Below are 10,000 nucleotides of genomic sequence, written 5' to 3'. Positions count from 1 at the left end.
GCAGTTAGTGTCGGTCGGTCTATTCACTGACAGGACTGATGTGGAGAAAACATGACTCAGCTCTTTTATTCTCTAACTAAATCAACTAATATGGAACTGGACCACTATGAGCTGGCACTCCTCCAACAGGAACCAACCCAATCCTAATCAGGACCCTCTACAGTTAGAGGAGGTGTAGACCACACTCTCAGTAATCATTTGGTGCGACAGTGGCGAGAACAAACTTCTGACGTCTAAATTCCTGCATTCAGATATATTAGTATGCATGAATTTAAGTTACAAAATGTTCTAGGTTTCCACAGAATGAAGCCGTAGCTCGACGCTCTTCTAAATCTCCTCGTCTTAATCCACATTAAAAAATCCACAGGACCACACGATGCTGAAGTTGGCTTCCGATTCGCAGCTTCCGATTCGGCAGTTAAGAGGAAATTTAAGGGGAACTTAAATCTGTCCGATTCAGCAGGGAAACATAACTTACATTGCTGAGTGACTGATCCTCCGTTATTTAAACCTCTTACTGTATTGAAAGAGTGTTAGTCATTAAGGTACATTATTAATTATGTCTAAAACACACTTTTAGCTTTGTGAAAGTTTTATTGTCCTCATGAGAATGCAATAAAGGGAGATTTCAGTTCTTTTCATATGTAGACCACATTAAACCAGGTCCAGATCCAAAACCACTACACCTAGACTTGTCAGATCTGGACCAAATTGTCCCAGAGAGGCTAAAGATTCTTAAAAACACAGTTTCAGGTTTGTGAAAACTTTATTCTTTTTGTGAAAATGTATAAGTATAGGACGGAACTGAGATAAAAATACACAATTTGAATCTGTCTGCTAGTTCAGCACCATGGATTTTGGTAATTTTGCTAATTGTGGATGCCATCTCTCCTCTGTATTTATAATTAATCAAAGCTTTGAAATATCTACACCACAGGTTGTATCTTTGACATAAAGGCCTATTAATGCCGTGTTCAAATCACATTGTTTAAACCGTAATTAGGCTACTCTAGCCAACAATGGATTGTCGAGCTCAGTTTATGTTACAGCAGACTATTTTGTTAAAGGTCCCATGGCATGAAAATTTCACTTCATGAGGATTTTTAACATTAAGTTGGTCAAGGCTAAACCCCCACTCTCCACCTTGCCCCCCTCTCTCCTCCTCAATCGCTACAGACACAGAAATGGCACATACTAAGGAAAGATCATTGTGGGACGGGTTCTAGTGGCTGTAATTCTGCACCAAGGCTGAATTTCGGGAAAGAGACTCCAGATACAGTATTGGGGGACCACTAAGGCCTATATAAACGAGACTTCAGATACAGTATTAAGGGACCACTAAGGTCTATATAAAAGAGACTTCAGATACAGTATTAGGGGACCACTAAGGTCTATATAAAGAGACTTCAGATACAGTATTAGTGGACCACTAAGGTCTATATAAAAGAGACTTCAGATACAGTATTAGGGGACCACTAAGGTCTATATAAAAGAGACTTCAGATACAGTATTAGGAGACCACTAAGGTCTATATAAAAGAGACTTCAGATACAGTATTAGGGGACCACTAAGGCCTATATAAAAGAGACTTCAGATACAGTATTAGGGGACCACTAAGGCCTATATAAAAGAGACTTCAGATACAGTATTAGGGGACCACTAAGGTCTATATAAAAGAGACTCCAGATACAGTATTGGGGGACCACTAAGGCCTATATAAACGAGACTTCAGATACAGTATTAGGGGACCACTAAGGTCTATATAAAAGAGACTTCAGATACAGTATTAGAGGACCACTAAGGCCTATATAAAAGAGACTTCAGATACAGTATTAGGGGACCACTAAGGTCTATATAAAAGAGACTCCAGATACAGTATTGGGGGACCACTAAGGCCTATATAAACGAGACTTCAGATACAGTATTAGGGGACCACTAAGGTCTATATAAAAGAGACTTCAGATACAGTATTAGAGGACCACTAAGGTCTATATAAAAGAGACTTCAGATACAGTATTAAGGGACCACTAAGGTCTATATAAAAGAGACTTCAGATACAGTATTAGAGGACCACTAAGGTCTATATAAAAGAGACTTCAGATACAGTATTAGGGGACCACTAAGGTCTATATAAAGAGACTTCAGATACAGTATTAGGGGACCACTAAGGCCTATATAAAAGAGACTTCAGATACAGTATTAGGGGACCACTGAGGCCTATATAAAAGAGACTTCAGATACAGTATTAGGGGACCACTAAGGTCTATATAAAAGAGACTCCAGATACAGTATTAGGGGACCACTAAGGCCTATATAAAAGAGACTTCAGATACAGTATTAGGGGACCACTAAGGCCTATATAAAAGAGACTTCAGATACAGTATTAGGGGACCACTAAGGCCTATATAAAAGAGACTTCAGATACAGTATTAGGGGACCACTAAGGCCTATATAAAAGAGACTTCAGATACAGTATTAGGGGACCACTAAGGCCTATATAAAAGAGACTTCAGATACAGTATTAGGGGACCACTAAGGCCTATATAAAAGAGACTTCAGATACAGTATTAGGGGACCACTAAGGCCTATATAAAAGAGACTTCAGATACAGTATTAGGGGACCACTAAGGTCTATATAAAAGCATCCAAAGAGTACCATGAGCACCACCTTTTAAATCTTGTTTTACTCGATAATAAATTACAACACATAGGAAATATAAAAACAACATCTAATTTAGGCTGTTTATAAGGTAAACTTTATTTTCGGTTATGGGTATTATTTCGTTCCACTGGCTCAAAAATACTGCTTTATCTTAAAACAATATAAGATATAATATATATAATAATATAATATAAAAAATAAATACAGTGGACCAGCCTCCTCTGATACATAACTGTGTGGATGTGGCTTGTTTGTGTGAAGGCTCTGAATTTTGACAGATTCACAGACAAAAAGTAGAAGTATTCATCAAAGAGTTTACTTTGTTGGCAGGCATAACACAGACACCAAAATGTTAAGACAGGCAGGATTTGCAGGCAGGCAAAGTCAAAAGAAAAGGTTAACAATGCTACGACAAGGAGACATAATAGACTAGGCTGCTGTGCAAGTGTACAGTCTTAACTCTAAAGTCTTTGGATTTGGTAATGAGGATCATGACTGCAGGCAGGTGTTAGGTGACAGGCAAAGGTAGGAACACAATGAGGACACCTGCTGGGCAGAAGTTGAGGGGCAGGGTCTGAAATGGCGGCAGATGTGAGAAACATAAACGAGATTTCACCATGTGATTTATTTCTGAATCAAATGGTGATAACTGTGTAGAAGAATTGACAAAAAGCTTTTCATAAAAATGTCTTCATTTATAGACCAAGTACAGTAATGGCTAAATTATGTTGCCTCTAAAGGCCGAGACACACTAACCAGGCGGCCGACCGGCAGAAAGGCTGTTGGACTGATCAGTCGGCTCCCGTCAGTCCAAAAAGTGCCTCGTAACACACCGAAGTGAAGCTGTTATGGAGATATAATATGTAATAATAATATAAATACGTTAATAATGTACCTTAATGACAAACACTCTTTTGGGTGGTGATGGCGCAGTGGATATGACACATGCCTTTGGTGTTGGAGATCTGGGTTCAATTCCCACTGAGATACATCAACCAATGTGTCCCTGAGCAAGACACTTAACCCATAGTTGCTCCAGTGGTATGCGACCTCTGACATACAGTGTATATAGCAATTGTAAGTCGCTTTGGATAAAAGCGTCAGCTAAATGACATGTAATGTAATGTAATGTCAATAAAGTCAGAACTGAACTACATTCAGAAACAGCATCTCTGAGCTTGTGAGTGACACCATGGCGCCCTCTGGTGGACATCAGCAGGAACTACAAGCAGAGCACCACCAAACATATTCACACATTAAAACATGTTTACAGATTTTATTAGCTTAATTTCTATGTTTTTATCTTACACACTCACCACAGTTTTTTTCTATTTAATTTAGTATATATTTGTAAAAATGACAGATACCCCCATTTAGTGTATGTGTTATGTGAGTACAAAGGCGCCATTGGTACAGTGAATATAAACTTTCCTCTGAAGAACAGCCGACGGAAATATTATTTGGAGATAACGTTACTATTATTGTGATTTAGTATTATATTAAGTATTGTATATTGTTCTAACTAGTGCAGTTAGCCGTCTGAATGAATGTTGGAGTACACCAACCAGCCAACGGTCTCATTGTTTTTAAATGAATTCAGGACAAACATCTTTAAACACCCTGGAGTCTGTGTGTACTCTCAACACACTCTGTTATAATCAAAACATACTTTAGATTTAAAAACAACTCTATTTGTTATTACATGTTAAATGTCAGAAGTTCCATTTATTATTTCCTATATTTGGTAATGCTGCGCCTCTCTGGCCACTTCCTCTTGTTCAGTGGCGGTTCTAGACCATTTCAAATGGAGGGGCCAGGCTGGGGTCACATGCGATTTCAGGGAAACCAAATATATTAATCAAACCCCCATAGGTTTGTTTCTACAAAAGACTACTGATAAACATATAATGATAAACACAAGAATACTCAATCAATGTTAACCTACAACAAATTCCGTTTTGTTTCAGAGAAAGTTAAACTTAATGAAAGTGTGTTTGAAGTCATTTTTAAAGGCAGTAAAAAAAGTTTATGTTTATTGTCTTTGTGTGTGTGTGTGTGTGTGTGTGTGTGTGTGTAACCATCATTCTGTTGTAGAAAATTATGTTTTTACTTTTACAAATATGGGACGTCCTTGGGAGGGGCATGACACTAGTGCACGACCGCATAAGGTAACGCACGTCCGTATTGATAACAAGAAGTGTGCGTACCCGTGTGCGCCGCAAGGTGTTATGAACCAGAATTTTGTTTTTGCGTAAGAAAATTCTGACTTTTTGGCACACAAAGTCTTTCAGAATAGAATCTACGCTTAGTTTTATAAATGAGGCCCCAAGATAAAATGACATATTTACTTCCCGTGGTCAATCAATGAAAAGCACTATTAACCTCCACAGACGTGTGGAAAGTCCCTCGTGTTGCATTCACGGGACAAAGGAAGAACAAACACACACTGACAACAACAAATCCGAACCTTTCTCTAAGATGGCCTCTAGTTATTTCCTTTCTCCTGCTGTCAGAAACAAACCGTCGTCTCCACCAGCGTAAAGTCAGACACAACAGGACTCTACTGTTTCCTCTGGGACCTTTCAGAATAAAATGTAGTGACCTAAATGCCTCTGTTACTGTTGTAGTGATGTGTGGAGGAGGATGCACAGGACAGAAATGTGAGATTGATTGTCATAATGGAGTCTTGTCTCCATTAGAGGACAGAAAGATGACATTAGTCCTGGAGTCTTTCCAATGTTCCTGTTCTCCCAGAAAGATAATGAATGACAGAGCAGGATGAGCAGAGAGCAGAAATCATTCAGTGAAGAGCTTCAGACTTTATTTTCTGCTTGATAGCTTCTAGTTTATCCAGCAGCTTCTGTTTCTGGAGATTAAAAAGTGGTCTTCCTCTCTTTCTAACAGGACCCATCAGAGACCAGACCCTGCTGAACTTGAACCTGAACCCAGCTGTGTGTCCATGAAGAGTAACCGGTCCATGGAGCCACCGCTACTTTAAAAAAAGACCTGTTACGGATAGGTGAATAGAAATGGAGGAGAGAGGATTGATGGAGAGACTTGAATGGCAGAAGGAGCGAATTGCAATGGAAAGGGAAATTGAAATGTTAAGAAGAAGATTGAGGTGAGTTGTGAACATCCAGCAAACTGGAACGAGTTTCATTGGATGGAACTACGTCCCGTCTGGGTTGTTTTGTGTCAGTCTCATGCACACTCCTTCAAATAAAGTGTTTTTTTGTAATTTTGTGGAAAGAAATTATTGTAGTTGATGACAAAATGACGAAATAATTTCCTGTCTCACTCAAAATATATTTTTGTTTAGACAACATTTAGAAATATTATGTTTAGATTTTTTTTTATTCTGATTTCAAAAGATATTTTTATTGAGTTTTGGACAGAAAGTAAAGCATTATTGGCATTTAATTGTTAATAATTAGGCCTACAGACATATTCATATTAATATTATATTTTATTCAGGGAGACTTTAACTGAACATGTGACCCTCAATAAATGTGTTTTTCTATCAGGACCCAGCAGAGACCAGAGTCTCCTGAACCTGAACCTGAACCTGGACCTGAACCTGAACCTGGACCTGGACCTGAACCTGAACCTGGACCTGAACCTGAACCTGGACCTGGACCTGAACCTGAACCTGGACCTGAACCTGAACCTGAACCTGAACCTGAACCTGAACCCAGCTGTGTGTCCTTTAAGAGCGACTGGTCATATCAAGGCCTCATTGACTTTAAAGGAGGTAAGCTGTTAATAATATTATAATATTACTGTTTCATGTTTCAACTTTTATGTATCCAGAGAAGTTTTCGGAGTTTATTTTCAGCATCTTTCTTCTTCACATATATTTATATTCTCACATCTGAAAGTTGTCCAGTTAAACCAGTCTTCAACTCTTGACTTTAGTTAAATGTTGTATCTGGTTTGGTCCAATATATTCTCTGGTGTTTTAGCTTTTTAACCCAGTTTTTTGTATAGGTTATTGAACTTCTGTGTGTTAATCTTGTTTTAGTTGCTGCTTGTATCTCCAGCTGTTTTTGTTTCTGAATAATAAAAAGTGAATTTCCATCCCTGTTGGTGTAACAGGATCCTTCAAAGACCAGACTCTGCTGAACCTGAACCCAGCTGTGTGTCCTTCAAGAGTGACTGGTCAAATGAACGCTTTATTGACTTTAAGGTCAACAACCCTCTGCTGAAAAGAGGTAAGCTGTTAATAATATTATAATATTGCTGATTCATGTTTTTACTTTCATGTATCCAGAGAAGTTTTGAAATTTATTTTCAGCATCTTTCTTCTTTACATATATTTATTAGTGCTGTCAAACAATTAAAATATTTAATCGTGATTAATCACATTAATGTCATAGTTAACTCGCAATTAATCGCACATTTTTATCTATTCTAAATGTCCCTTGATTTCTTTTGTCCCATTATTTTTTCTCATTGTAATGCTCTTATCAACATGGAAAAGTGGATCGGCTTGCTTTGTGCAAATGTTTTTTTATTGAAAACAACATTGGCATATACTGTAGTGTTCAATTTCACACTAACATCCATGTGCTTCTGTCTGAAGTGCGGAGAAGTCGCATCAGCTGTGTGCTTCACCATAAGCTGTTTGCTTGGTCATCAGCTGTGTGCTTCACCATAAGCTGTTTGCTTGGTCATCAGCTGTGTGCTTGGCATCAAGTGGTATTTCAGACTGAACGTGCTGCAATGATAGCTCAGTTCACAACGACAAAACACACAGATCACTTTGGTCTTGTCAATGGAACCATTTGGCAACTTTTTAAAAGTAAACTTTCCATTCAAAATCTATTGGCATCCATTTTGGCATCTCGTGCTCGCCATCCACTCAAAACGTAACGTTAGCCTACTACTCTTTGGTTGGCTCGCAAGCCCAAACAAGTGTGTGCGGCGTGCCTGTTGTGTTGTTCCCGGTCTAGCTAGATCCGGGTTGGTGTTGAAGTTTGTTTTTTTTCGCGTTAATCTCGCAATAAAAAAATTGACGCCGTTGAAATTGGTTTGCGTTAACGTCGTTAATGACGCGTTGAACTGACAGCACTAATGTTTATATTCTCACATCTGAAAGCTGTACAGTAAGACCAGTCTTCAACTGTAGATCTCAATGTAATATTGGACCTGGTTTGGTCCAATATTATCTGGTGTTTTAGCCCCATTAAAAAGCATTTTTAATCTCCCATAGCCAAAAATCATGAATGGCTAAATTCTTTCCAAATGTTCTTCTCCAACTGGGAATACCTGGGTGATGGTTGGGATGTATGTGCCTCAGAGTGTCCCTTCCAGAGTAACTCAGTTGCACATCCCCCCTGGAGAACCAGCGACCCTTGGTAAGTCTTTGTGTCACCTGGGTCAGGACACTATTTGCCATGAGAAGACTTCTGCCATTTGAGTCTGGACACTTAAGGCCAAGTTTCAGTGAGTGGGTTCATGACCAGATTTTTTTCCCCCCAAAGTTTCCTGGACCCAAATGGTCAAAACGCAAAATACTTCCAAATGTTGGATGTGGGTTTGCCAGTTGGATGTCAGATCAGAAGTCAATGAGGGGAAGTAAAAAAAAGGAACCACCATCCAACAGTATCCTTAGTCCAGGTCAGCAGTTCTCCCTGACTACAAACAGGCCATCTAAGCTCTGCTTCCCCTATCCTGAGTCTACTGATGGTTTGCAAAAAATGTTTTGAGGCTACAGAAGATTTTTCACTGACTCCCCAAACTTCTTCAACCTACAAATGTTTGGCTCCATGACCACAGAAGCTGCAGACCTCTGGCATCATGATACCAGTATGCTGCTTCAGGAGTCCTTTAGACCAACCATGTTGTAGCCCTTGTTTACTTCTTATTTCTTTCTGTTGATTCACAGGGGGGTCAGCAGTACCATCAACACTTTAATGTCAGGGGAAACCATCTGATTCATGTTGTAATCAACACTTTCACAGGACACAGGACCTTTAACTTGTGTTTGTCTTTGTGTGGACAGACATGATGTGAGCTAATTCTTCCTGATTCCTCCACAGAGTGGACTAGGAGAGCTCAGAGGTTCCCAGTGGTCAGTCTACCCAGCAGCATCAAACACAGCTGGACTCCACATTTATGGTCTGTACATGTACAACAACTACTTTTACATCTATTTTGTTCACAATCATCTCCATGCTGAACTTTTCAGACCAGTGGGATTGTCAGTCTGTCCAAAATGTACGTGATGTTTGCTTCCATGATTTCAGTTTGATTGTGTCATTCCTATAAATTCGGTTCCAGATGCTGGAGAGAACATCTGCACTTTTGTGAAGAATGAGCTGAAGAAGATCCAGAAGGTTCTGAGTCCAGATTACCCAGAATGCTAGAGAGTCAGGGGAAGGATGAGGATGAAGAGCAGATGAGCAGCAGAGAGGCATTTCTGAAGATCACACTGCACTTCCTGAGGAGAATGAAGAAGGACGAGCTGGCTGATCTTCTGCAGCACAGTAAGAGGATTTCTCTAAGATTTAGCTAGCTGGACTAATGGGACGTTTACTAATGTCTCCAGAGAGGGTCAAAATATGTTCCTGTTTTCTTTACAAAATTACTTATTGAGTTGTTTTGTATGTATTCATTCAGGAAGTTCTGCTGGAGTTTGTAAACTAAACTCAAATCCAACTAAACAAGAAGTTCGAGTGTGTGTTTGAGGGGATTGCTAAGAGCAGGAAACCCAACCCTTCTGAATCAGATGTTCACAGAGATCTACATCATGGAGGGAGGGACTGCAGAGGTCAATGATGAACATGAGGTCAGACAGATTGAAATAGCATCCAGGAAACCAGACAGTCCAGAAACAACAATAAGAGAGACGACATCTTTAAAGCCCCACCTGGAAGAGATGACCAATCAGAACAGTGATGACTAAGGAGTGGCTGGCATCGGGAAAACAGTCTTAACACAGAAGTTCACATCTGGACTGGGCTGAAGGCAAAGCCAACCAGGACATCCAGTTCATATTTCCTTCACTTTCAGAGAGCTGAATGTGCTGAAAGAGAAAAGTCAGCTTGGTGGAACTTGTGATCACTTCTTTCAGTGAAACCAAAGAAGCAGGAATCTGCAGGTTTGAAGAGTTCCCGGTTGTGTTCATCTTTGACGGTCTGGATGAGTGTCGACTTCCTCTGGACTTCCACAACACTGAGATCCTGACTGATGTTACAGAGTCCACCTACAGTGGGTGTGCTGCTGACACAACCTCATCAGGGGAACTGCTTCCTCTGCTCGCCTCTGGATACCACACGACCTGCTGTAGCCAGTCAGATCCCTCCTGAGTGTGTTGGACATGGTGACAGAGGTCAG

General features: G+C 39.9%; 2 protein-coding genes and 1 long non-coding RNA gene across 3 annotated transcripts in view; 2 read left to right on the top strand and 1 right to left on the bottom strand.

Annotated features, from left to right (window-relative positions):
* The window catches only part of LOC116038066 (NACHT, LRR and PYD domains-containing protein 3-like), a 1,733,742-nt gene that overhangs the window by 567,065 nt on the left and 1,156,677 nt on the right, over positions 1-10,000 (top strand). The window lies entirely within an intron of this gene.
* The window catches only part of LOC116066829 (NLR family CARD domain-containing protein 3-like), a 113,087-nt gene that overhangs the window by 38,432 nt on the left and 64,655 nt on the right, over positions 1-10,000 (top strand). The window lies entirely within an intron of this gene.
* Positions 6,139-6,410, bottom strand: LOC116034424. The gene is made up of 2 exons (XR_004897459.1): positions 6,336-6,410; positions 6,139-6,227 (listed from the first exon to the last, which is right to left on the bottom strand). It is a non-coding gene; the product is annotated as an uncharacterized LOC116034424 (long non-coding RNA).

Source organism: Sander lucioperca, chromosome 5 (assembly GCF_008315115.2).
Source record: "Sander lucioperca isolate FBNREF2018 chromosome 5, SLUC_FBN_1.2, whole genome shotgun sequence".
NCBI classification, from domain to species: domain Eukaryota; kingdom Metazoa; phylum Chordata; class Actinopteri; order Perciformes; family Percidae; genus Sander; species Sander lucioperca.
The sequence above is the reverse complement of the archived record's forward strand: the minus strand, read 5'-3'. Positions and strand labels throughout refer to the sequence as shown.